Source organism: Pan paniscus, chromosome 9 (genome assembly GCF_029289425.2).
Source record: "Pan paniscus chromosome 9, NHGRI_mPanPan1-v2.0_pri, whole genome shotgun sequence".
In the NCBI taxonomy this organism is placed as follows: domain Eukaryota; kingdom Metazoa; phylum Chordata; class Mammalia; order Primates; family Hominidae; genus Pan; species Pan paniscus.
In genome coordinates, this window is record NC_073258.2 from 123827006 (window position 1) to 123854798 (window position 27793).

Below are 27793 nucleotides of genomic sequence, written 5' to 3' on the forward strand. Positions count from 1 at the left end.
CTTGGATTACAGGCATGAGCCACTGCGCCCAGCCCACTCTCTTTGCTTTCTGCTCTCTCTTCGCACAGCAGGAGCACATAGGAAGCACCCACTGGACAATGTGCTGGGCTAGAGTATAACAAAGAAAACTTCTTAGCCACACCCCCCATGTGCTACTCACACTGCTCATTGCCTCACCTTCCCTGCTTAGAAAATCTTTTCCTCTCTTCCAAGGGGCCAGCCTGAATATATTGCTTTGCCTGAATAGCATGAATTTCTTTTTTATCCATTTTCCTATAATACTCTGTAGACACTTCTGTAATAGATCTTACATTTTGTCATGCCTATATAGTGTCTCATCTTTTCTCCTACTGCATGTTAAATTCCCCAGGCAGGGCCATTCTTTTCAATTCTTCTTTGTATTTACACAGTGCTTGTCACCAAATAGGCCCTCAATGGATGTAAGCCGAATTAATTAAGTTTTCAGAGAGACATGCAAATTCTCTGGGAAGTTCATCTGAAAATATTAAGTAATGTATTAATTAATTTATCAATATATTAATCAACTATTTACCAGTCCTATTTTTTGTAGAGACGGGAGTCTCAGTGTGTTGCCCAGGCTGGTCTTGAACTCCTGGACTCAAGAATGCTCCAGCCTCAGCGTTTCAGTGTGTGAGGATTAAAGGTGTGAGCCACTGCACCTGGTCTCCTGCCTTTCTACTCTTGAGCTAAGTTTATGAAGACAGTAATAAGAAAACAGAACTAGGCTGGGTGCAGGCTCACGCCTGTAATCCCAGCACTTTGGGAGGCCGAGGTGGGTGGATCACAAGGTCAGGAGATCGAGACCATCCTGGCTAACACGGTGAAACCCCGTCTCTACTAAAAATACAAAAAATTAGCCAGGCGTGGTGGTGGGCGCCTGTAGTCCCAGCTACTTGGGAGACTCAGGCAGGAGAATGGCATGAACCTGGGAGGCGGAGCTTGCAGTGAGCCGAGATGGCGCTACTGCACTCCAGCCTGGGCGAGAGTGCAAGACTCCGTCTTAAAAAAAAAAAAAAGAAAGAAAACAGAACTAGTCTCTTCCCTCATGACACTTATAATTGTATGAAAAAGACTCATAGTAATGAGAGAAATCATTATAAGAATTTAATTACATTAAATGTGATAAGTTAAATATAATTAAGTGTATAAATGTGATAAATGCTATAAAGGAAAAGTACAGGAAACTATGAACATATAATTCCATCTTTAAATAATTTCTTTTTTTTCTTTCTTTCTTTTATTTTTGAGACAGAGTCTCTCTCTGTCACCCAGGCTGGAGTGCAGTGGCGTGATCTCAGCTCACTGCAACCTGCGCCTCCTGGATTCAAGTGATTCTCCTGCCTCAACCTCCTGAGTAGCTGGGATTACAAGTATGTACCATCATGCCCAGCTAATTTTTGTATCTTTAGTAGAGATGGGGTTTCACCATGTTGACCAGACTGGTCTCGAACTCCTAACCTCAAGTGATCCACCCACCTCGGCTCCCAAAGTACTGGGATTACAGGCGTGAGCCACGGCGCCCAGCCCACCTCTTTTTATAATGACCTATTTTCCATATTAGTAATTAAGACTTACTGCGTGGAGGGAGGGAGGACTAAAAGGGGCAGTTTGTTTCACATTTAAAAGCCAGAACTAAACCCTTCGGAGAGGAGAAATGATAGTGATTCTACCCAAACTCTTTGAGAAAATAGAAAAGGAGCACTTCCTTTTCGTTTTATCAGCATTACTCCAATCCCAACAACCCAGATAAAGATATGACATACACACAAAAGAAAATCACAGACTGGTACCACTCATAAACTTACATAAAATCATCCCTTAACAAAATCAAATCAAGTAATAGATATAAAGAGTAACGTGGCCGGGCATGGTGGCTCACGCCTGTAATTCCAGCACTTTGGGAGGCCAAGGTGGGTGGATTACCTGTGGTTAGGAGTTCGAGACCAGCCTGGCCAACATGGCAAAACCCTGTCTCTACTGAAAATACAAAAAAATTAGCCGGGCGTGGTGGTGCAAGCCTGTAATCCCAGACTCAGGAGGCTGAGGCAGGAGAATCACTTGAACCAGGGAGGCAAAGCTTGCAGTAAGCCAAGATCGCACCATTGCACTCCAGCCTGGTGACAGAATGAGACTCTGTCTCAAAAAAAAAAAAAAAGGTAATACATCAGACCAAGTAGGTTTTATCCTCAGAATATAAGGTTGGTTTAACAATAAAAAATCAATTAATCATAGTAATTCCCCATATTTATAGGATGAAGGAGAAAAGCACTATCATTTCAGGAGATGAAGAATGAAGAAAAAGACTTTAACAAATTGAATACCCATTCATGATTTAAAAAAAAAAAAAAAAAAAAAAAAACCTCAGCCAACCAGGAAGAAAGGGGACTTCTTTAAAAAAACAAAAACAAAGTAGGACTACAAGGCGGGCATGGTGGCTCAGGCCTGTAATCCTGGCATGGTGGCTCGGGCCTGTAATTCCGAGGTGGGAGGATCGCTTGAGCCCAGGAGTTTGAGACCAGCCTGAGCAACATAGCAAGATCTTGCCTCTACCAAAAATAAAAAGTAGCCAGATGTGGTGGCACATGCCTGTAGTCTCAGCTACTTGGGAGGCTGATGTGAGATTTTCGCTTGAGCCCAGGAGGTAGAGGCTGCAGTGAGCTATGATCACGTCACTGCATTCTAGCCTGAGCAACATGGTGAGACCATGTCTCAAAAAAAAAGAAAAAGACTGCAAGTTAAAAAGTGAAAAATAATTAAAAGTTTAATCATCAGTATATGTCAAACAACTAATTTGACCTTTTTTTCAAATTGAATATTAAAATATATAGAGGTGGGAAGAATTTTATGAAACTTTTATACTAATAGCTACTTATATGGAACACTTGCTAAGAGCTCTGTGAACATCATCTTTTTTCATCCTTACACAACCCCATACAATAGGTATGATTTTTATTCCCATTTTATAGATGATGAAACTGAGGCTTAGGGAAGTCAAAGAAATTGACTGCAGAAATACAGCCAATAATTAGCACAGCTGGTGTTAAACTGAAGATCTGTCTGCTTTAAAATTTGTGCTTCTAAATATTGTTCAGGGCCAGGAGCAGTAGCTCATACCTGTAATCCCAGCACTTTGGGAGGTCGAGGCAGGTGGATCACCTGAGGTCAGGTTGGAGACCATGCTGGCCAACATGGTGAAACCCCATCTCTAGCAAAAACACAAAAATACAAAAAATTAGTTTGGCATGGTGGTGCGTGCCTGTAATCCCAGCTACTCAGGAGGCTGAGGCAGGAGAATTGCTTGAATCCGGGAGGCAGAGGTTGCAGTGAGCCGAGATTGTACCATTGCACTCCAGCCTGGGCAATGAGTGAAACTCTGTCTTAATATACATATATATAAAATATATCATATGATATATTATATAAAATATATCATATGATATATTATATAAAATATATCATATGATATATTATATAAAATATATCATATGATATATTATATAAAATATATCATGTGATATATAAAATATGTATCATATGATATATTTTATATAATATATCATATGATATATTACATAAATATATATCATATGATATATATTTATGTAATATATCATATGATATATTATATAAAATATATCATATGATATATTATAGATTATATATAATTAATTTCAAAAATTTCAAATATATTCTAATTCAAAATTGAATATTCAATTTCAAAAATAATTGAATATATTATATAATTATATAATATATATTGTAATTATATAGTATATAATAAATATTATATTTATATAATATAATATATATTATATGATATATAGTTCAGTATGTAAATTTTATATATAAATATTATATTTATATAAAATAATATTATATATTATATAATATATAGATATAGTTCAGTACCACTTCTCATTTGACCACTTTATCTTATACATCAGGCAGCTAAGTGACAAGCCACACTGATGCAAGTTAATGGCAAAGTTGGGACTGGAACCCAGGCCTTCTGACTTCTGACACCTTGTGCTTTCAGAAACGGTGTTTCACATCTAATCCACCTACTCCTTCCTTTTTATCAAAACACACTTTTTTTTTTTTTCCTGGAGGCTCCAGACCTAAGAAACTAGAGAAATAAATATAAGTTACAGAGCCAGGGATCAAATTTCGTCTCCTGCTCTGTTTAGCATTCAAAACCACTAAGCCACAGAGAAGACTCTGCCCACACTCAGAAAAGAGCATGTTAAAGCAGGATTGAGTGGAAACCTCTCTTCATAGGAATGCAGATGGTGAGAAAGAGTAAAAATATTCAAGGGAAAAGGAGGTAAAGAAAATTAGTGTTGGGGCTGGAGAACACTGCATGGTATTCATCTTTCAGAAATTTGAAACTCTGGGAACTTTACAGGGGAGTCCAGGGGATGTAACTGCCCCGAGAGGCCTCAAACTGGCCCTTTCGTGGACGAAGATCACTTCCCATCATTGTCACTCAGAGTCACCGTGGTCTGGTAGAGCTCCCTGGGAGGCGCTGGGAAATGGCCCCAGGACCATCGAGGCTTTGCCCTGCTTTCTGGGCAGGGTTCGGCAAAATTAAAAAGGAAGAAAGATTATTTATTGTCCACCCAGTGCAAATTAAGAAAAATGGTATGGTCTGGATGGTTTTTAAGCAAGTCAGGAGGGAGAAGAAAAATTTTAACACCCTTCCTTTGACACAAGCTGATGGCCCCTAAGTGATGTCCTCACCCAGATGGACAGAAGCCCACCTTCACTGGCAGGCACCCACTGGGAACTGCATTGTTCCTGCCTCCTGCACATGCCAGGGAAAGGACAGCAGGCATTCTGGGAGGGTGAGGGTTGAGCTGTGGAAAAGGGTTGGGGAAAAAAAAGTAGTTCAGGAGTCAGAAAATAGTTCACAAATCTAAAATTCCATTCAGAGTTGCTTCTAAACACCATCATAGCAAAAAGTGTGGTAAGTTCTTTGTTTTCCTTCCCCAAATGGAATCGTTTTTTTCTTTTCTTTTTCTTCTTTTTTTTTTTTTTGAGACGGAGTCTCACTCTGTCACCCAGGCTGGAGTGCAGTGGCGCTATCTCAGCTTACTGCAACCCCTGCCTCCCGGGTTCAAATGATTCTCCTGCCTCAGCCTCCCAAGTAGCTGGGATTACAGGTGTGCACCACCATGCCTGGCTAATTTTTGTATTTTTAGTAGAGACAGGGGTTCACCATGTTGGCCAGGCTGGTCTTGAACTCCTGACCTCAAGTGATCCACCCACCTTGGGCTCTTAAAGTGCTGGGATTACAGGCGTGAGCCACTGTGCCCAGCCGGATTTCAAAAATAATATCTGTCATTCCAAAATAGTACTTAGGTGATCATTTTTCTTTCCCCCCAAATAGTATGACTGTTTAGTTTTAGATCTTTTTCTCATCCCTCAAATATAAAGAGCCTAGAAATTTCTCTTGCTCCATCAATTCCATTGAGAAATATTTCCTGGTAGCCACAAAGATTAGAAAAAAATACAGAAAAAAAAGAAAAAATATAGAAAGAATATTTTGACAAAGAAATATTTTGACTCTTGGAGGGAATTTCTAACTCTTCTTACTTTAATTTTATATATTTAAGATTAGAAGCAAAACAAAACAAATGAACAATAACCAAAAATAAGCCCAAAACTAACCTTTTCCAAACTCTTAAATACTGGGTTTCAAAACACAGTGTGGAGGATGGTTACTTGAGTGGGTTTGGGTCACACTGGAGTCCTGATTCTGCCCTTAATCTATCTTTCTTTCTTTTTTCTTTTCTTTTCTTTTCTATTTTTTTTTGAAATGGAGTTTTGCTCTTGTTGCCCAGGCTGGAGTGCAATGGTGTGATCTCGGTTCACTGCAACCCCTGTCTCCCGGGTTTGAGTGATTCTCCTGCCTCAGCCTCCCGAGTAGCTGGGATTACAGGTATGCGCCACCACGTCCGGCTAATTTTTGTATTTTTAGTAGAGACGTGGTTTCACCATGTTGGCCAGGCTGGTTTCGAACTCCTAACCTCAGGCAATCCACCTGCCTTAGCCTCCCAAAGTGGTGGGATTACAGGCGTGAGCCACTGCACCTGACCAAGATCCTTAATTTTTCTAAACCTACGTTTATCATCTATAAAATGAGCCATCTTTTCACATGGCTCTCATAAGGATTAAATGTAATCTTGTTTAAAGCACGTTGTATAAAATTTATCTTAGCTATTATAGTAAGAAGTACAAAAGTGAAGGAAAGTAATAATCTTTGCGGGGGGGCCTATGTGTAAGAAACCTCTCAGGAAGGAGCAGAACTGAACCAAGTGCTGAGGCAGAACCTCTGCTCTACAAATAGCATTTTTTTTCTTTTTAGCAAATTGCAGAAGGATATGATTCCTAACTTCCTGCAGGCTGATTCAGTCCCATGCCAGGGCACACGGCCGGTGAGTGGGCAGCTGCCCTATTAAGGACTCAGCAAAGGAATGATTACTTTGGGGAACTGTCAAATATGGAAAGCTATTCGGAAGGTCCACATGGAGATGGCTGTTTCCTAAATCACAGTTTCCCCAATGTTTTCTATTCCTCTGTGCTCTGAGGTGATAACTTTTTCCTTTTTTTTCTCTTATTTTTGTCTCTCTCATTTTATTTTATTTTGTTTTATTTTTGAGACAGAGTCTTGCTCTGTTGCTCAGGCTGGAGTGCAGTGGTGCAATCTTGGCTCACGGCAACCTCCGCCTCTCGGGTTCAAGTGATTCTCCTGCCTCAGCCTTCTGAGTAGCTTGGATTACAGGCGCCTGCCACCACACCCAGCTAATTTTTGTATTTTTAGTAGAGATGGAGTTTCACCATGTTGGCCAGGCTGGTCTGGAACTCCTGACCTCAAGTGATTCACCCACCTCACCCTCCCAAAGTGCTGGGATTACAGGTGTGAGACACTGTGCCTGGCCCTGTTTTTTATTTCATTTTTATTTATTTATTTATTTTTGAGACAGGGTCTCACTCTGTGGCTCAGGCTGGAGGGCAGTGGTGTGATCTCCGCTCACTGCAACCTCCACCTCCCAGGCTCAAGTGATTCTCCCACCTCAGCCTTGCAAGTAGGCGTGCACCACCACGCCCAGCTAATTTTTGTATTTTTTGGTAGAGGCAGGGTTTCACCATGTTGGCCAGGCTGGTCTCAAATTACTGACCTCAAGCGATCTGCCTGCCTCGGCATCCCAAAGGCTGGGGTTATAGGGGTGTGTCACTATGCCTGGCCTCTGAGATTATAACTGCCCACTAAGGAATTCTAGAATTGTTGGGATGACCTGGAGATATGTTCAGGGAAAGACGGGAAGTTTGCAATGACATCAGTATAGAATCCACAGGCTCTAATGACTGGAAATGAGGCTGGAAAAGGGTAATGGAGCAAAATCAGAAGTTCACATGAACACAGACTCCTTGACCGGGCTCTAGTCAGGCTCCTCTGGATCCTCCTTTTGACTAGTCCCAACCTTTGGCTCTGTCTAGGTCTGCTTACTCCAGTTTTATCAAGAATCCTACTGAGAGTTTAGTGGAATCCTCCTCTCGGTCTGACCACCGTCAACATCTTCTTACCCTTGCTTCCTTTCAGCAGAAATCTTGTTAAGTCAGTTTAGCAAAGAGTTACCCTACTTCCTAGTGATTTTGCATCCATTGATTCCCCTATCTTGTTTCTTGGCTATAAACTTCCACTTTCGCTTATTGTCCCTGGATTTGAGCCCCATCTCTAGCCCATACTACAAAACCCCATTGTAGTAGCCACTACTATGATGGGGTTCAGAACATCCTACCCCAAAATATGACACCTTGGCATATTGAGTATTTTAAGCCGAAGAAATCTGAGAAACAGCAGGTGCAGGAAGGACTGTCTGACCTTCCCCTCAAGAAGGTCATAAGCCCCTGATATGAGAGGCAACCTCCTTATGCCCAGAGGAAGGAGTGTTCTTGTCTGTGAAGACAGGAACACTGAGACGAATCTGAGCGGGGAGGCCTTGCTGTCTCCCCCAGCTTATTACCCTTAGATCATACCCTTTTCCCGTGATTTTTTACTCTTCATCAAACCTAGTAAAAACATGTCTAACTATTTTTCTGGGACTTCTTTTCCTTATGAAGGCTCTCATGTCACATAAGACTTACATTAAATAAATTTGTAGTTAGTGGCTCCTGTCTATAATCCCAGCACTTTGGGAGGCCAAGGTGGGCGGATCACTTGAGGCCAGGAGTTCAAGACCAGTCTGGCCAACACGGTGAAACCCTGTCTCTACTAAAAATACAAAAATTCGCCAGGCGTGGTGGCACACACCTGTAATCCCAACTACTCGGGAGGCTGAGGCATGAGAATCACTGGAACCTGGGAGGGGGAGGTTGCAGTGAGCCGAGATCTCGCCACTGCACTCCAGCCTGGGCGACAGTGAGACTCTGTCTTAAAAAAAAAAAAAAAGTATGCTTTTCTCTTATTAATCTGTCTTTTGTTACAGAGCCCCAGCAAAGGACCAAAAAGGGTAGAAGGAAAAGATTTTTTCTTTCTCCTACACTCCCCTTGAATATTTCTTACCATCTTTAACAAGTATTATGATTAATTTTTTCTTTCACAATAGCATACTAAGAAGATTAAAATTTGTCCCTGGTACTTAGGCAAAGGGGAGCCATTGGGGTTTTTAAGCAAGGGCATTTCATGTTCAAATTTGCACTCTAGACTGGGCGCAGTGGCTCACACCTGTAATCCCAGCACTTTTGGAGGCTGAGGCGGGGGTGGGGGGTCACGTGAGGTCAGGAATTCGAGACCAGCCTGACCAACATGGTGAAACCCCATTTCTACTAAAAATACAAAAAAGTAGCCCAGCATGGTAGTGCATGCTTGTAGTCCCAGCTACTCAGGAGGCTGAGGCACAAGAATCGCTTGAACCCAGGAGGTGGAGGTTACAGTGAACTGAGATTGTGCCACTGCACTCCAGCCTGGGCAACAGAGTGAGACTCTGTCTCAAAAAAAACAAAATTGCTCTCTAGCACGTGAGCTTGTCAGTGTGCCAGCACACTGTCAGGACAGCGTTTGGCTTCATGGATACCAGCTGTCATAAATCCAAGAGCAGCAATAAACAAATTAACTGGTTTTGAAAATTTTTTTCCTTATTTACTTCAAGAACAACAAAATAGGCCAGGTGTGGTGGCTCATGCCTGTAATCCCAGCACTTTGGGAGGCCGAGGGGTGTGGATCACCTGAGGTCAGGAGTTCGAGACTAACCTGGCCAACATGGTGAAACCCCGTCTCTACTAAAAATACAAAAATTAGCCGGACATGGTGGCAGGCGCCTGTAATCCCAGTTACTTGTGAGGCTGAGGCAGGAGAATGGCTTGAACCCAGGAGACAGAGGTTGCAGTGAGCCAAGACCATGCCATTGCACTCTAGCCTGGGTGATAGAACAAGACTCCGTCTCAAAAAAAAAAAACAAAAAACCTGAGAAAATTGTCAAATATCTTTGCAGTGTTTGTGGTGTTCTCAAAAGTTAAAAAAAGAAGGTGGGGGGAGGGGACCCTGATTTATAGAGCCTATATACCATATGTACATGTATATATGGTCAAAGCTAAGGACTGACAATGTCCCAAGAGGGAACAGTGAAAAACAAAGTCCTGAATGAGGTGTCTGTCATAGATATTTCAGGAGTCCAGGCTAGGAATTGGGTTAAGGTAAGATGATTGCCTGTAGGTTTGTATTTCCACTGTAGTATTTCTATTTTTTTTCACAATGAAGAACATTTTATTTACATAAAAAGAGAATAATATTTCACTAGGCAATAAATCCAGCATATTTCTTTTCTCTGCATATCTACATCCAATGGTGATATTTTATAGGCTAATTTCTAAACAGATCCAAATTTTTGCAAAAATTATGAAAGCCATGTTTTGCTCAGGAATACTATTGTCGCAGATACTAGTTTGCCTAGCTTCAGGTGGCAAAATGCTAAGTTGTGAATTCAGTATTTTCCAGCTAGTTGTTTCTCCTTGCCCTACAGACTCTGGCAGCATGTACTGTTGAGAGACCCCTTATTGCTGCCACTTTTCTTCTCATAGTTGAATCCACTATGGGAGAATATTCACGTCCTTAAGATGCAAGTCCGAGCAAAAAGCCTCCCACAAATCTACCGGGTATCACAATGTGCTGCTTGATCAATTCTATTGCTTCTTCAATTAAATTGTTGATTTCCGGTGCTGCTTTGTTCGCTCGTTTCTTCATCTGCCTTTTTGCTTTGTTTGCATCTTTTTCAACTCTCTTCCAGTTAATCTGCACGTAGCCACTATGACTAGCAATCTGACGGCAAGAAAGTCACCACCTACTGCAGTTGCTGCAAGTTTTCAAACTTTCTGGAACAAAAATCCTGCAAACCAGCCAGGAACACCACCCATTACAATCTGGGTAGCTACTGCGTATTTTTCCACCACAGATCCCGAACTGTGGCCAAACACCGGATTCCACCACTGGTGTCTTCGCGCATACTCAGTTAAATCCAACACTTCGTAAGAGTCGTCCTCACTTTCATATTCTTGGGGAGCCGGGTTCAGATTGCCATGATACCGCCGGTGGCCAGTTCTAGGGTGGTCCCCCCCACCCCGCCCTCCTCGTCCCCCCCACCCCACCCTCCTGGTCCCCCCCACCCCACCCTCCTCTCCCTGGCGCTTTAAGGGCCGCTCTAGGCCAAGATGGAAGTCTATGGTCTCTCCAGTGTAATATTTCATGGCTGGAACCTGGGTTATTACTTCTAAGTAATTTTTTTTTTTTTTTTTTTTTTTTTTGAGACTGAGTCTCGCTCTGTCGCCCAGGCTGGAGCAGTGGCGCGATCTTGGCTCACTGTAATCTCCGCCTCCCAGGTTCAAGCGATTCTCCTCCCTCAACCTCCCAAGTAGCTGGGATTACAGGCACATGCCACCCTGCCTGGCTAGTTTTTGCATTTTTAGTAGAGAGGGTGGTTTTACCATGTTGGCCAGGTTGGTCTCGAACTCCTGAGCTCACAGGATCCGCCTGCCTCGGCCTCCCAAGTGTTGAGATTGCAGGTGGGAGCCACGACGCCCTGTCACCTTTAATTTTCTGAAAGTATAACTTTAGTAATTTACCAAAAATGGAATCTTACTTATGGGGCTGGCTAATGGCATTTGGTTTTAGATGTGACAGGCTGCCAACATAGGCAAACAAGGTTTGTCCTCATTCCAAACTGGGTATGTAAACCTCCCATGTCCAGTTTCCCGAGCCCCGTATGTTTCTATTCAACCCTTCTCCTCTAGGAAACCAAATTAACCTTCCACAATGGAAAGAATGCTGATTTTTCCTTGCAGACCTTTCTTTCTTTCTTTCTTTCTTTCTTTCTTTCTTTCTTTCTTTCTTTCTTTCTTTCTTTCTTTCTTTCTTTCTTTCTTTCTTTCTTTCTTTCTTTCTTTCTTTCTTTCTTTCTTCTGTCTCTCTCTCTCTCTCTCTCTCTCTCTTTCTTTCTTTCTTTCTGTTTTTTGAGACGGAGTCTCGCTCTGTCGCCCAGGCTGGAGTGCAGTGGCACGATCTCGGCTCACTGCAAGCTCCGCCTCCCGGGTTCACGCCATTCTCCTGCCTCAGCCTCCCGAGTAGCTGGGACTACAGGTGCCCGCCACCACGCCCTGCTAATTTTTTGTATTTTTAGTAGAGACGGGGTAGACTTTTCTTAAAGCTCAAAAATGGCATCAAATTCAGAGGACTCCCGTTTAGAAGGAGGAAGGAGGAGATGCGGAAGGGAAAGAGGAGCAAAGGCTGGTGGAGCCGACAGGGTCCCAGAGGGGAGATGGCCATCTCCTAAGAATAAACAGTTTCACCAGAGGCCGAGCTTGGACCATCTGCTCGCTGTTTGCTTTGGACGGCGCTGGCCAAGAGGTCTCAGGGTTAGGCTGTCCCCAGAGATGAGAGCTCCCCCGAGCAGGCTGCAGGCTGCCTGCAGCCTGTCGCCTGGGGCTGCCCTGATATTTCCGGAATTTTATAGAAAGGGGAAGGCTGAGCCTAAAACCTCTCTCGAAGGCGGCCACCCTGCCGGGCCCAGCTCCTCGCAAACAAAGAAGTCAGTTGGGCGCCCCGAAGCTGCTGGGCTTCTGAGTGGCGGAAGGCGCCAGGCTCGGTGATTGAAACCACATGTGCTGGAGGTTTCAAGAGCAGCGAACCGGACACCAGGGGACTGGCTGCGGCTGCTTTTTACGTCTCCTTTGTCCTTGGGGTTTCCAAAGTCAGCTCCTCTAACTAGACCACCAGTATCCCAGCAGAAACAGTAGTAATTTTATTTTTTTTTTAATTTGACGAAATAGCATTTCTCCCCTCCCTCCCCGAAACCATAAAATGACCGGAAACCCTCAGGGCCCGGGGCTGCCTCCCGGCGACTTGCTAAGCAGGGGCAGAAGCTCTGTCCTGGGCTTCTCCAGCTCTGTCCCTAATTCCCTCGGATGAGACAGCAAGGAGAGATGAAGTTGATTTGTGAGGGGTGAGGCAAATTCATTAAACTAGTATAAGATACACATGGACTGTTTTTAAATTTAAAACTTTAAAAAGTTACAGGACTAAGACATAAATATATTCTTATTGTAAAACACATGGAAGCACTGCAAGGCCTTCCTTCACCTATTCCCATCAAGCCTCCTCCCATCCCCCAAGTAATTCCTGTTATGAATTTTATGAAGATCCTTCTGGATCTTTCTCTGGTGCTTATGTGTATGTGTGTGTACACATAGAAATATGAAACTTTATCTTACATTTAGCAACAACAGTATTTATGGTATGTATTGTTTGCAATTATTGCACTTTTCTGGAGGTTTTTAAAATTTTTTCCTGCTGGTTACAGAGATCTACTTTCTGATAGCAGCATATCAGCAATTTTGATGTAGAGTCCAAATCTGGTAACATCCTCCCTGCTCCCACCTGCCCCCCACCCCCCTCCCCCTACCCTGCCACCATTTGGTGTGGTCTGGAGCTAAGAACAATTCTTACTTATTTATTTGAGATGAAGTCTTGCTCTGTCACCCAAGCTGGAGTGCGATGGCATGATCTCAGCTCACTGCAACCTCTGCCTCCCGGGTTCAAGCAATTTTCCTGTCTCAGCCTCCCAAGTAGCTGGGATTACAGGTGTGCACCACCACACCCAGCTAATTTTTTGTATTTTTAGTAGAGATGGGGTTTCACTGTGTTAGCCAGGCTGGCCTCGAACTCCTGACCTCAGGTGATCCACCCACCATGGCCTCCCAAAGTTCTGGTATTACAAGGCATGAGCCACTGCGCCTGGACTCTTCTAACATTTTTAAATGGGTGAAAAAAATTAAAAGAAAAGTTACTGTTTTCTGACACATACATTGTATAAAATTTAAGTTCCATGTCTATAAATAAATTCTACTGGAACACAGCTATACCCATTCATTTATGTATGGTGTATGGCGGCTTTCACACTACAGCAGCAGCGTTGAGTATTTGTGACTGAAATCGTCTGGCTTATAAAGCCTAAAATATTTACTCTGTGGTCCTTTGCAGAAAAGCTTTACAAACCTCTGAACTACAGTGCACCACCAGGGGGCATGAGACAGGGAACAGTGGGTGGCCTCTGATCAAAATCCAGCAGAGAGCTGACTCTCTGTCCTACAACCACAAAGAACTCAATACTGCTAACAATCATGTGAGTGATGAGGGTGGAACTACGTCCTCACATCCTCACAGATTAAGCCGCCCTGATCTTAGGCTCACATTTCAACAGCTTCAACAACTTGCATTTCAACGACTTGCATGTCCATGACAAGCCCCAGCTGAGCCTCCAGATGAGGACCCAGCCCTTGCCAACACCTTGACTATAGTCTTGTGAGATTTTTTTTTTTTTTTTTTTTGAGATGGAGTCTCACTCTGTTACTCAGGCTGGAGTACAGTGGTGCAATCTTGGCTCACTGCAACCCCTACTTCCCAGGTCCAAGCGATCCTCCTACCTCAGCCTCCTGAATAGCAGGGACTACAGGTATGCACCACCACTCTTGGCTAAGTTTTGTATTTTTAGTAGAGATGGGGTTTCACCATGTTGGACAGGCTGGTGTCAAACTCTTGGCCTCAAGTGATCCGTCTGCCTCGGATCCGTCTCCCAGAGTGCTAGGATTGCAGGCAAGAGCCACTGCACCTGACAGCCTTGTGAGATTCTAAGCAGAGGATCCTGCTGAGCCATAGCTGGACTCCTAACCCACAGAGATGATGAAATAGTAAGTGTGTGTAGTTTTAAGCTGCTAAATTTGTAGCCATTTGTTACATAGTAATAGATAATTGATACACCAACTTCTTTGATTTGTGTTGAGTGCTTTGTAATCTGCAATGCATTGTAGATGCAGAATACATTACTGGATCCAATATCTAGCACAGTGCAGGCATGCGGTACTCTCAATAAATATTTGGGGATAATATTTTTTTGAGACGGACTTTTGCTCTTGTTGCCCAGGCTAGAGTGCAATGGTGCAATCTCGGCTCACTGCAACCTCCGCCTCCCGGGTTCAAGCGATTCTCCTGTCTCAGCTTCCTGAGTAGCTGGCATTACAGGCATGTGCCACCACGCCCACTAATTTTGTATTTTTAGTAGAGACGAGGTTTCTCCATGTTGGTCAGGCTGGTCTCAAACTCCCAACCTCAGGTGATCCTCCCGCCTTGGCCTCCCAAAGTGCTGGGATTACAGGCATGAGCCACCACGCCCAGCGGGGATAATGATTTTTTTTGGTAAACTGAGGTTAAATGGACATGAAGGTGAGCATTATGACAGAAAAGAAGTCATATAAAGCAGTAGACAGAGTTTTTGAAGTGCAGGGATATCTTCTATCTTGCAGATTTATCAGCTGATTGCATATGGACCTCAGGTACCAGCTTGTGGATCCCTTTCGACCCCATTCCTCAGATTTCACTGGCTGATTGTGTGTCAGGGGCCTGACTTTCCTGCTGTCCTGGTTTTTCAGACTTACAGGCTGGAGTGCTGCACCAGCCACTACATGTGGCAATGGAGCAGTTGAAATGTGGCTAACTGGAATTGAAATGCACAGTGAATGTAAAACACCCACCAGATTGTAAAGACTTAGTGTAATAAAAAGAGTGTAAAAAATCTTGTTAGTAATTTTTCCATTGATAATATTTTATATATTTAGGGTTAAATGAAAATATATTCAAATTAATTTCCCCTGTTTCTCTTTGGTCTTTTTGACTAAATTCCATGGGGGCTCACATTCTATTTCTATTTCTGTATTTTCTACTGGACTGCATTGCTCTAGAGTGCTATTAAAGGGTTAACTTTGTGCTCTCGTCTGTTTTCGTGCCAACCTCTGTGACTCACAGGGTGAGAACTACTGCCCAAGGTCTAGTTCTGGGTCACCAGAAACTGAAGTAAGAGGACACTCCTTTTACTTGCACGTCACAGACTTTGTCAGCGTGTGCTCCATGAGTGGGTTCAGCTCTGAGGCTGTTTTTTTTTTTTTTTTTTTCTTTGAGACGGAGTCTTGCCCTGTTGCCCAAGCTGCAGTACAGCGGCGCGATCTGGGCTCAATGCAACCTCCGCCTCCCGGATTCAAGCTATTTTCCTGCCTCAGCTTCCCGAGTAGCTGGGCCTACAGGTGCCCGCCACTATGCCTGGCTAATTTTTTTTATTTTTAGAAGAGACGGGGTTTCACCATGTTGGCCAGGCTGGTATCGAGCTCCTGATCTCAAGTGATCTGCTGGCCTTGGACTCCCAAAGTGCTGGGATTATAGGCGTGAGCCACTGTGCCCGGCCTTGCGGCTGGTTTTAATGTGCTGACTGAGCTGTGCTCCTCACTGCGTAAGGCTGAATAGTCCCGCACTTCCCTGCCTTAGTGAGCTTGATAAGTGCACTAGGAAATTAGCGCCATCTGCTACTTTACGTTATCTCCTCCTGCTCTTCAGCTCCCACCTATAGCCCTCCCTGGAGGGGAAGGCCCATAACCCCAGCAGGCGGGGTCTGGGCCTGCGCAGATAGCTCCCAGCTGCTCATTAACGCTGCACAGGGGCTCAGGGTAGGGCAGGGCCAGCTGTGTGCACCATGGCTGCTGTTAGCATCCCTATTTTATAGATGGGGATGTTCAGGTATGGAAAGATCAAGTAACTTGCATCTAGGTAAGCTGTAGAACCAAGATGCTGGCACACCTCCCAGCATCATTTCTTCTCGGTTCTAATAGTGATGCTGAAAATTCCGTCAGATTAGCCATTCAAAGGATTTTTTCCCTGTTAAAATTCAGCTATCAGGACTGAGCGTGGTGGCTCGCGTCTGTAATCCCAGCACTTTGGGAGTATATATATAAAGAGCATGCACCTAATACCATGGTTGTGAGAACTGAATGAGATTACCCATGCAAAGTGTCTAGTGCTTGGCACATGTACACACTCAATAAATATTGGCTCTTATTATTTCCTTATTCCTTACATATTAAGCACCTGCTGTTTTGGGAAAACAGATGCATCAGACATAACTCTGCTCTTCGATCACAGTCTTGGTGGGGAGTTAGATGTGCAGACCCACCTACAAGTAGAGGTCGGCCCACTCCTCAGCTCTGTGACACATCCTCCTTCTTAAAATTCTGGCCTCAGCCTGCATGACACCCTCTTCTCTAGAATTTCCTCCTTCCTGCTCCCTGCCATTGGTTCTTCTTCCATGGGCGTGTATTGTGAACACTGGTTCTGACTTCGGCTCTCTTTCATTTCTCCTCCCCAGTTCCCCTGGTATCATTGTCACCCCCAGACCTGTGCACACCTAGATGCTAATAACTTCCAAATCTACCACCAGACCTCCTCCTCAAAGACCAGTATAACCAGACAAGGTGGCTTCCCTTGGAGGTCTCACAAGTGCCTCAAATTCGGGGCTGTGCCTCCTGCATCACTTATCGGATTGAATGGGGCTACTCCCTACTTACCAAGAACCAGCGAGTCATGTTTGATCCCTCGCTCTTCCTTTGCTTTATATTCAGCCAGCCCTGGTTCTATATATTCGAGCTCCTGAATACCTTTGACTCTGACCTTTCTTTATCCCTGTTAACCTGCTTAATGCAAACTCTTACATCCTTGTGTAAAATGGACTCTTTGCCTTCAGTTTTATATTTTCCAGTGCATTCACTATGTTTTCTAAAAATGTCATTTTTTTTCAAGTTCAACTTCAAATTTAGTATGTTAGAAAGACCCTTGGAAATATGACTTTGCTTGGCTCTCCAACCTCATCCTGTGTAGCTGTCCCATTGCCATGCTCTGTTCCAGCTACACTGAGTTGCCTTCTATTCTGCACATGAACTGTCACACAATTATCTTTGCATTCACTATTTTCCCCACCTGGAGAAACCTGTCCTACTCTTTTATCCTGCCTGTGGGCCCATGGTCTACCTTTCACTGGCCCCATAAGACTCAGAGGTCACATCCTCCAATGAGCCTTTCTTTTTTAAAAAATTAAAAAGATAGTTTTTTCTTTATAGATGGGGTCTCACTGTGTTGCCCAGATTGGTCTTGAATGTCTGGGCTCAAGTGATCCTCCTGCCTCAGCTTCCCAAAGTGCTAGGATTACAGGTGTGAGCCACCATGCCCAGCAGCGAGCCTTTCTTGACTGCCCCTACTCTGGATTCCCATAGCACACCTGCAACCCACACTGTGTATTGTGATGCCTCTCCCACTAGAATGTCAGTGCCTGCAGGGTCAGGACCATGTCCTTGACTGCATCTTCAGCATCTTGTGCAGTGCTGGGTACAGAGTAGGCACTCAGGAAACAGTTGTTGAAGAAATGAATGGAGGGAGGTAATGAAACTTGCCTTAGTGGTTAAAGACACTGACTTTTTTTTTTTTTTGAGACAGGGTCTTGTTCTGTTGCCCAGGCTGGATCAGTAGTGTGATCACGGCTCACTGCAGCCTCGAACTGCTGACCTCAAGAGACCCTCCCACCTTGGCCTCCCAAAGTGCTGGAATGATAGGCATGAGCCACCGTGCATGGCTTAGACACTGACTTTGGAGCCAGACTGTGTAAATTCACGTCTTGGTTCTGCAGCTTACCTAGATGCAAGTTACTTGACCTTTCCATACCTGAACACCCCCATCTATAAAATAGGATGCTAATAGTACACAGCCTCATGAGTTAGTGGTGAGAATTAAGTAAGTTAACATGTGTAGGGCACATAGAATAGTACGTGGCGTGTTTTAAGTGCTACGTAAGTGTAGCTGTTATGTTTAGGGCCTCAGGGCTTTTAAGTGGCTTTCAAAGCTGGCATTTGGTCCAGGTCTTTCTGACCTCAAAGCTTATGCTGTTTTCACTATGCCCTGCTGTCACAGATCTGTCTGAACTCTGCACAAGGGCATTTGGATGGAATCTGAAGAAGAAGGGGAGAAGAGCATCAGTGGTCCGCAGTTGTGGCAGCATAGAGCTTAGCATGCAAGAATGTACCTGCCTATGGCAAGAGAATGAGGAGAAAATCCAACCCCATGAACAGGAATAGCCTAAATTTACACGTCCACAAAATAAGTTGGTTCCCGTTCTATTTTTCTTCTGTCTCATACTAGTCATAGATCCTCTCTTGACTTAGATTAGAGATGGGAAGGGTATTGGATGCCTAAGGTTTTCCTTGGACAGTAGGAATCTTTACCTCCAGACTTCAGACCTTATAAGAGATGAACAGATTTTCCCTTGAAGAACTTCAAGTCTGAATGTCAACCCCCCTAAACTTCTGCCCTCATGTTCTAGAAGCCTCATCTGTACCTGCCTGACATTTACAGTGGGAAGCTAGTCAATTGCGTGCATGGCCCAGGTTCTAGTCGTTGCTAAGAAATGTATATTAGCAAGACTTATTCTCCAACTTACTGCCTCTGTTATATTCCATAAAGACTGAGGTCTAGGGTGTGCCTAATGCCTCGGCTTCTAGAAACATCTGCCTCTTTTAGAAGAGCACATCAAATGCTACTTCTACCGTGTCATGAGTATATCCTTACGGAGCATTCACTCATTGCTTTTCAAGACAGGAATTAGAATCTGTTTTCTGTTTAGTTAAACCATGGACTCAAGCAAGGAGAGATGGGCTGGGATGTGGTGAGGGGTGGGCAAAATATCAAAGGCCCTGAATTTTCAGGAAGCGGGTGTCTAAATTACCACCAGAGGAGATGGCTATAAAGTACATGCCACGTGTTCATCTGCAGAGCCCACTGAGCCATGCTAAGAAAGTGTTTACAGAATCTAGGAAGAGGCAGGAAAGAATTCTTCCCTAGAGCCTTCGGAGGAAACACCACTCTGCTATACCTTGATTTCAGACGTCTGGCCTCCAGAACTGTGACAGGATATATTTCTGTTGTCTGAGGCCACCCAGGTTGTGATGATTTCCTGCAGCAGCCCTGGGAAACTGATACATTTTTATATCTGAAAATCCAGGGATTTCTGGCTTTAGGCATGGTTAAATGCAGGTGCTTATACATATCATGTCATCAGAAATATACCAGTCACCATCTCTGGGTTCTGTTTATCTTGGAGTTGACTTTATTTCAGGTGAGCTCTTCCCAAGGGGAGCAAAATGGCCCCAGAATATACATTCCAGGCTCAACTTTGACCAATTTAATTGTAAAACGCCTGGGTTTGGTCAATCTTGAGTTCTGTGTCCATTGCCAAACCAGTTCCTGCCACCATAGGGATGGAGTGCTGTAACTGGCTAGGCCTGAGACCTTTGTGCATCCCTGGAACTTGGAACAAGTGGGGAAATGGGAGAAGAGGGGTTCTCAAAGGGAAGAGAGGTCCTCAAAAGGTTTCCTTTCTCTCTTTCTTTCCCTCTCTCTCTTTCTTTCTTTCTCTCTTTTTTTTTTTAAGTCAGAGACTCACTCTGTCGTCCAAGCTGCAGTTCAGTGGTGCAATCTCACCTCACTGCAGCCTCCGCTCCCGGGTTTAAATGATTCTCCTGGCTCCTGAGTAGCTGGGATTACAGGTGCTCGCCACCATGCCTGGCTAATTTTTGTATTTTTGGTAGAGATGGGGTTTCACTATGTTGGCCAGGCTGGTCTTGAACTCCTGACCTCAGGTGATCCTCCCATCTCAGCCTCCCAAAGTGCTGAGATTACAGGTATGAGACACTGTGCCCGGCCTCTGAAAGGTTTCTCAGAAGGAAAACTGAAGGGAGGTAAAAGTAGGAGAGATGTTATTGTCAGAAGTAGTTGGAAAAAAATGCTACACACACACTAAACACACACACACACACACACACACACACACACACACACACACACACACACAGGGATTAGATCATAGAGGGCTGTGACAGGTGAGACAGATAGGCTTGAGAACAATAGACTAAGAGGTGAGAACTGTAGTTACTGGGAGTTCCAAGGAAGATCTTCCATGGTCAGAAAGGTGTGGGGGTTTGACACAGGGGCAGGTTAAATTAGAGCCAAAAAGATGAAACAAAAGAAGGAAGGAAGGTAAGAAAGGAAGAAAGAAAGAAAGAAAGAAAGAAAGAAAGAAAGAAAGAAAGAAAGAAAGAAAGAAAGAAAGAAAGAAAGAAAGAAGAAGGAAGGAAGGAAGGAAGGAAGGAAGGAAGGAAGGAAAGAAAGAAAGAAAGAAAGAAAGAAAGAAAGAAGCAAGGAAGGAAGGAAGGAAAGGAAGGAAGGAAGGAAAGGAAGGAAGGAAGGAAAGGAAGGAAGGAAGGAAGGTAGGTGTGGGGAGAAAGTGGACAGGAGGTAGAATACCATCCCACTCTCCCACAAATTCTGAAAGTCATGACTTCTTTTTTTTGTTTTGTTTTGAGATGGAGTCTCACTCTGTCGCTCAGGGTGGAGTGCAGGGGCACGATCTCGGCTCACTGCAACCTCTGCCTTTTGGGTTCAAGTGAGTCTCATACCTCAGCCTCTCGAGTAGCTGGGATTACAGGCACATGCCACCACTCCTAGCACATTAGAGACGGGGTTTTGCCATGTTGTCCAGGCTAGTCTTGAACTCCTGGCCTCAAGTGATCTGCCCACCTTGGCCTCCCAAAGTGCTGGGATTACAGGCGCGAGCCACTGTGCCTGGCCTGGGTCTTTCCATCTTATCTCACCACTTTTCTGTTACTGCCAGACTTGTTCATTCAACAGGTGTTTCGGTGGCTACTGCCACGTGCCAGGCAGTGATGTGAGAATGGCAGCAGGAAGGAGGACCAGCGCACTGTCCGTGAGCTTACGAGAAAGGACCTCTGGACCACTACCAGGGCAGGGCCATGGAGAGGGAACCATTGGTTTCTACCTAGAAACCTATTCTGTGGAACAAGTTATTTCAGATCATCTTTGCCATTTCCCTGGCAGTTCTCTATGATAAAGTCCACATATGGAAATGGCTGTCACCTGAAGTGACCTAGTATTCGGTCCTGGCTTTAAGTTTCTGGATCTTAGAGAGATGTCTTTCAGGACGGATTTACCTGATGGCTCTAAGCCACTGGCACTTGTCCTTAAGGTCTTAGCCTCTGCTATTTATGTTCACTCATTCACCTGCCCACTCATTCATTCATTCCGAAGGTATTTATTAAGCGTCTAACTACAGAAGCATTTTGCTGTGTATCAGGTATACAAAAATGAATACAATGCTGTACTGCCACTTTTCCAGCGGAGGAATTCATACTGTAGTGGGAGAGACAATATATGAATACATGATTACAGGGTAATATACTAAATGCCTGTGAAAGACATGTGGGAACAGAGCTGCACCTTCTTCGTGTTCCTACTTAGCAAAGGCAGGGAAGAATCTGATCAATTAATTCCTGATGAGATATGAAGTATGATAGGAACCAAATGCATTACCCTTCCAGGGGCCTTTTTGCTTATTTCATAGCATGTTCATTTTTAGCATGTTTATTATCCAAGCCAACATCAAGTTGTTGGTAGGGCTCGTTTCCTCTAAGGCATTTTTCTAGTTCTAGTACCACTCCCCTAATTCCAGCTTTTATCACTTCACTCCTGTTCTAATCTTGAATAGCTCCCTGCCTCCTTCCTCTTGCCTCTCCAGAGCATTCTTCACAAGTCTGTCAGATGAATTTGCCTATAGCACAGTTCTGATTGCAGCCCTCGAATCTGCTGGTTAAGCAATTTAAACTCTCTTCCCCTCAATTTCCTATAATAATCGTTATAGAATGATTCCAGTGATGCCCTGATGCTTTCACTGAGTATTTGTAGTGATGAAAATGAGATCGTCGATGAAAAATCTTAATAATTATAAGGAGCTATACACATATATTATTACTGCTATGTTCACTGCCCAGCTAAGAAGTGTTCATGGTGGCCGGGCGCGGTGGCTCATGCCTGTAATCCCAGCACTTTGGGAGGCTGAGATGGGTGGATCACGAGGTCAAGAGATCAACACCATCCTGGCCAACATGGTAAAACCCCGTCTCTACTAAAAATACAAAAATGTAGCTGGGCATGTTGGTGGGCACCTGTAATCCCAGCTACTCAGGAGGCTGAGGCAGGAGAATCACTTGAACCCGGGAGGTAGAGGTTGCAGTGAGCCGAGATCGTGCCACTGCACTCTAGCCTGGATGACAGAGTGAGACTCCATATCAAAATAAATAATAAATAAATAAATAAATAAATAAATAAATAAAATAAAAGCTAAGGACAGAGGCCTTAGAGGAAACCAACCCTACGAAAAACTTGATCTCAGACTTCCAGCTTCCAGAATTGTGAGAAAATACATTTCTGTTGTTTCCGTCACCCAGTCTGTGGTACTTTGTTTTGGCACCCCCAGGGAAAAAATACACCCCTCAAGGACAGGTAACTTTTGATTTAGGTAATTTTAGCTCAATATAGGTAATTATTTGCCAAGGACCTTGCCACTTTTTCCCTTTGTGTCCACATTGCCCCCTGTATCCTTTCCTATTTATATCACATATGTCCCAAACATACTCAGGAGGGCCTGGTGAAGGACCTTGAGCATAGAGGTTGTGTGCGTAATATCTGGAGGGAGAGAAGGATGTTGGATAAAGTGGTTCAGCCACTGGCGGATACAAATTGCCCCCAAAGGAAGCTCATTGAGGACGTTTATTCTTTTTTTCTAAAGGTTTCCTTAGGAAACAACATCTCTTGCCATGGAACACATCTGGCTGAGCGAGTACAGAGCAGTGACATTAAATGTAATTGACATTACAGCATCTCTCTGGACCACGCCGATGGAACTCCCAAGGTTTCAGGGCCTGTGTTGCAGCAAGGCTGACATTCAAGCTTGCCAGTCATCTGGAACACTGAACTCTTCTCCTCTCCCCCAGGCACAGAACGGCTTCCAGCGTTTGAGCAAATACAAGTTTCAGATATTTTCTCTCCAAGACGGAGGGCTCAACTGAAAACTTTCATCTAATCTGGTTCTCTGAATTTCCTTTTCTCTCTTGCCAGCTTCTCTCCTTTGCATCCTATTGCCATGACCATATTTGTCCCTAAAGATTTACCTCTTCCACCTAAAATTTTGGCCCAAGTATGGAAAAGACAAAATCCTCCTTCCTTGTGCCCCTTAATAAAGCTAAGGTGGGCGGCAGCATTCAAAAGGAACGCTACTATGAACTAAAGGGAGGGACTCCCCCAAACACACACACATAAAGAGCATACAAATTTTGTGAAGTATTGGTTTTTAAACAACAGGCTCACTTAACTTACTCATAGGCACTAATTATTTCCATTGCACGGCCGGAGGGATTCCCTTTTAATGCTTTTTAATTTTAATTTTATTTTTTTCTGAGATAGGGTCTCACTTTGTCCCCCAGGCTGGAGTGCAGTGGCACAATCTCAACTCACTCCAGCCTCGACCTCCTGGGTTCATGTGATCCTCCCACCTCAGCCTTCTTAGTAGCTGGGACTACAGGTGCGTGCCACCATGCCTCGCTTTTTTTTTTTTTTTTTTTTTTTTTTAAGAGATGGGGTTTCACCATGTTGGCGAGGCTGGTCTCGAACTCTTGAGCTCAAGCGATTCACCTGCCTCAACCTCCCAAAGTGCTAGGATTACAGGCGTGAGCCACCTCTCCTGGCCTCCCTTTTAATTCTTAGGCTTTTCTTCCTTTGGTTCTTTTTTGTTCCCTTTTATAGAAGGTGTTGGGATTGGACACCTATCATAATGCTGACCTTCCAGCCAATAAATGAGGTCGATGGCCCACACCAGGATGAGTGTGGAGCCCTCATACTTCTCAGCTCTTGCTCTCCATGGCAAGACGGAGTCAATGCCAAACCGTGCCCTCTCTCACCCCCTCCTCCATGCAAGTAGGCTCAAGGATGACTTCCTTGCACCCTACTCTGACTTGACTCTTACTCGTCAATGAGAAGCTGGTATGGACCAGAAAGCCTGAACATGCAAAACTTGCACCCTATCCTATAGCTCTGCTAAATAGCTGTAGAACCTATAGGGACATTGGCTGGGGAGACAGCCCAGCATGGAGGCCACCTAGGCAATGGCCTGTTCTGTGGTGTTGATGAGCCACATTTAGGGGTGCGGAGGGCTTGCCCACTTGTGTTAGTCATGCAAGTAGGGCCTTGAAAAAGTAGATATTTTATTCTGAAGTTTTATACTGTTTGGCTAGAAGGGATTTAAATCTCTTATGTCAGATATCATGACATAAGAGATATCGTGACACGGCATGTCATGTCAAATAAATAAGGTGACCACTTAGGATTAGGGGATGATCACTGATTTGGAGTCAGGAGGTCCAGGATTGAGCCCTAGTTTTATCAGCAGCTAATCTGAATGACCTTGGATAAATCCCCCTCATTTTTCTGGGTCCCTAAAATAATAACTGCTTTACTCTTCACTGAAATGATTATAATTCATTGTGAAGGCCCAGATTTTCACTCGCTGATCAGATGTTCTGATGGGCAGTTATACATCCTTTTGATGAATATAATGGGAAATGAAATATGTAGTTACTGTAATTTGTCTGGTGGTCAGAACTATTTCAAAATACGGGGCTCATTGGGAGGAAAATAATAGAAAGAGCCTTGGTGGTTGAAAAGTTAGTAGGTGGTTAGAATAGACGATACAGAAATCGCTTTGTTTTTTGAGACAGGGTCTCATTCTGTTGCCCAGGTTGTAGTGCAGTGACACGATCTCAGCTCACTGCAGCCTCGATCTTCTGGGCTCAAGTGATCGTCCTGACTTAGCCTCCTGAGTAGCTGGGACTACAGGCATGTGCCACCATACCCAGCTAACTTGAAAATTTCTTTTGTAGAGATATGGTCTTACTATGTTCACCAGGCTGGTCTCAAACTCCTGGCCTGAAGGGGTCCTCCCACCTTGGCCTCCCAAAGTGCTGAGATTATGGGCATGAGCCACCATGCTTGGCCTCGGAAGACCTTTCTAACTCTGGCATTCTAGAATTCTTGACTTGTATTACCATTGCACAAGGGAAGTGCTGAAGCCTGGGCAAGTGCTGAAGGTGGGAACAGCGAGGTGGTGAGAGACTAGGGAAGGCAGAGAGGGAAAGAGTGTTTACCAGATGATTGCTAGTTGCGACACAGTAAATTCGTTCTCTCATTTGGTACTTAACACCCATCGTATGAGGAAGGTATTATTATTTTAGTGATGGAGAAATGGCTCGGAGGGGTTAGTTTTGCATCTTACAAGTGGTAGAGCTAGAATTTTATTTTAGTTCCAGGTCTACTGGTTTTCAAAACATACATTCTTTTTCTGATACCATAATGTCCTTTCATCCAGAGATGAGATAGCCAGCCTCCAAGATGGTCCTCAGGGACTCTTGCCTCCTGGTATTCATGTCCTTGTATAGTCCCTATATTGAATAAGACTGAGCTTTGTAACCAGTAGGATTTTGCAGAAATGATAGTGTGTGACTTCCGAGACTCAGTCATAAAACATATTATGGCTTCTCCTTTGCTGTCTTGAATTGCTGTCTGCAGGAAGCCAGGTACCACGGCATGAGAATGACAAAGCAGCCCAAGGGGAGGCCCACATGGGGAGGAACTGAGGCTTCCTGCCAACAACCAAAACCTGTAAATATACCATCTTAGGAACTGTGATAGAATGAGTGTTTATGTCCCTCCAAAAATTCATATGTTGAAGTTCTAACCCTCAATGTGGCTATATTTGGAGATGGGGCCATTAAGGAAGTAATTAAGGTTAAATGGGTGGGGCCCTGATCCAGTAAGATTAGTGTCCTTATGAGAAGAAACACCAGAGAGCTCACTCTCTCTCCCCTCACACACAGGCACTGAGGAAAGGCCGTGTGAGGATACAACAAGAAGGCAACCATCCACAAGCCAGGAAGATAGACCTCACCTGACACTGAATTTGTCGGCACCTTGCTTATGAATTTTAGCTTCCAGAAAATAAATGTCTGTTATTTAAGTCACACAGCCTGAGCATACAGGCCAGAACAGAAGCAGATCCTTTAGCCCCAACCAAGTCTTCAGAGGACTGTAGCCCAATCTTGGCTGCAAACTCGGGCATGATCTTGAGCCAGGACCACCTAGCTAAGCTGCTTCTGAATTCCCGATTCATAGAAACTGTGAAATAATAAATGTTTGTTGTTTTACGCCATTAAGTGGTGGTCGGGGGGATTTTTTTGGTAGTGATAGATAACTGATGGAAGAAGTGAGGGAGAGGGTCTTTTGTCCCAAGGCATTAAAGCCCATTGCCATTTTGTACAGCTGGAAGAAGGAAGCGTCATTTGCGAGTCTTTACCTGTGGTACGGAGATGCTTTCTTCTTTCAGCTATAGAAAAAGGTGGAGAAATGTGAGGGAGAGATGCCCAGCTTTGCTCCATCCCACAGATAAAAATCTCACAAATGTGCTTCCTTCTTCCCAGAAAGCTTTGCTAAGCTTCCCCAGCAGCAGTGCACATGGCTGCAGGGAAAACCTCCATGGATACCAATCACTGCTTGGACACTTTCATTCCAGGACTCTGCCTTTTACTTTGTTAAGCAATTATTTTGGTTAAGATTTCTATTCAGTGGCTGAGGCTTGTGACCAAAATAACATTTAACAGCATTAGGAACAGAAACACTGAGGGATACATTTACTCCCAGGAAAACAGAGGAATCCCAGAGGTTAAAAGCCTGGGGCCAATTTATCACCTGGCTCTGAATTCCAAAACAAAACTCAGAGGCACTTGGAGAGGTGACCATCACAGAGTAGCCACAGAAGGGTGGAATATTCTGAGTAGTTTTAGGACATCAGATGTAACCTTCAGTCATCCCAGTCCAGGAGAATACTTGAGTGTCAGAACCAGGATATCTTAGAAGTCACCCAGGGCAACCTCTTTATATCATGAATAAAGAAGAAATGAGGGCGTGGCGTGGTGGCTCATGCCTGTAATCCCAGCACTTTGGGAGGTCGAGGTGGGTGGATCACTTGAGGTCAGGAATTCAAAATCTGCCTGGCCAATGTGGAGAAACCCCATCTCTACTAAAAATACAAAATTACCCCGGCGTGGTGGCACATGCCTCTAATCCAGCTACTCCAGAGGCTGAGGCAGGCAAATCACTTGAACCCAGGAGACAGAGGTTGCAGTGAGCCGAGATCGTGCCATTGCACTTCAGCCTGTGCAACAAGAGTGAAACCCTGTCTCAACAAAACCCCAAAAATTAGCTGGGCATGGTGGTAGTTGCCTATAATCCCAGCTACTCCGGAGGCTGAGGCAGGAGAATCACTTGAACCCCGAGTGGGGCAGGAGGCAGAGGTGGCAGTGAGCCAAGATCTCGCCACTTCACTCTAGCCTGGGCAAAAGAGTGAAACTCAAAAAAAAAAAAAAAAAAAAAAAAAAAGAAGTAGTGAAGGCCCAGAGT

General features: G+C 44.2%; 1 protein-coding gene and 1 pseudogene across 1 annotated transcript in view; both read right to left on the bottom strand.

The window, feature by feature from the left end:
- CLMP (CXADR like membrane protein) overlaps window positions 1-27793 on the bottom strand; it is a 121155-nt gene that overhangs the window by 56006 nt on the left and 37356 nt on the right. The gene's annotated exons all lie outside the window — the stretch shown is intronic.
- Window positions 9099-10764, bottom strand: LOC130540578 (FUN14 domain-containing protein 1-like; annotated as a pseudogene).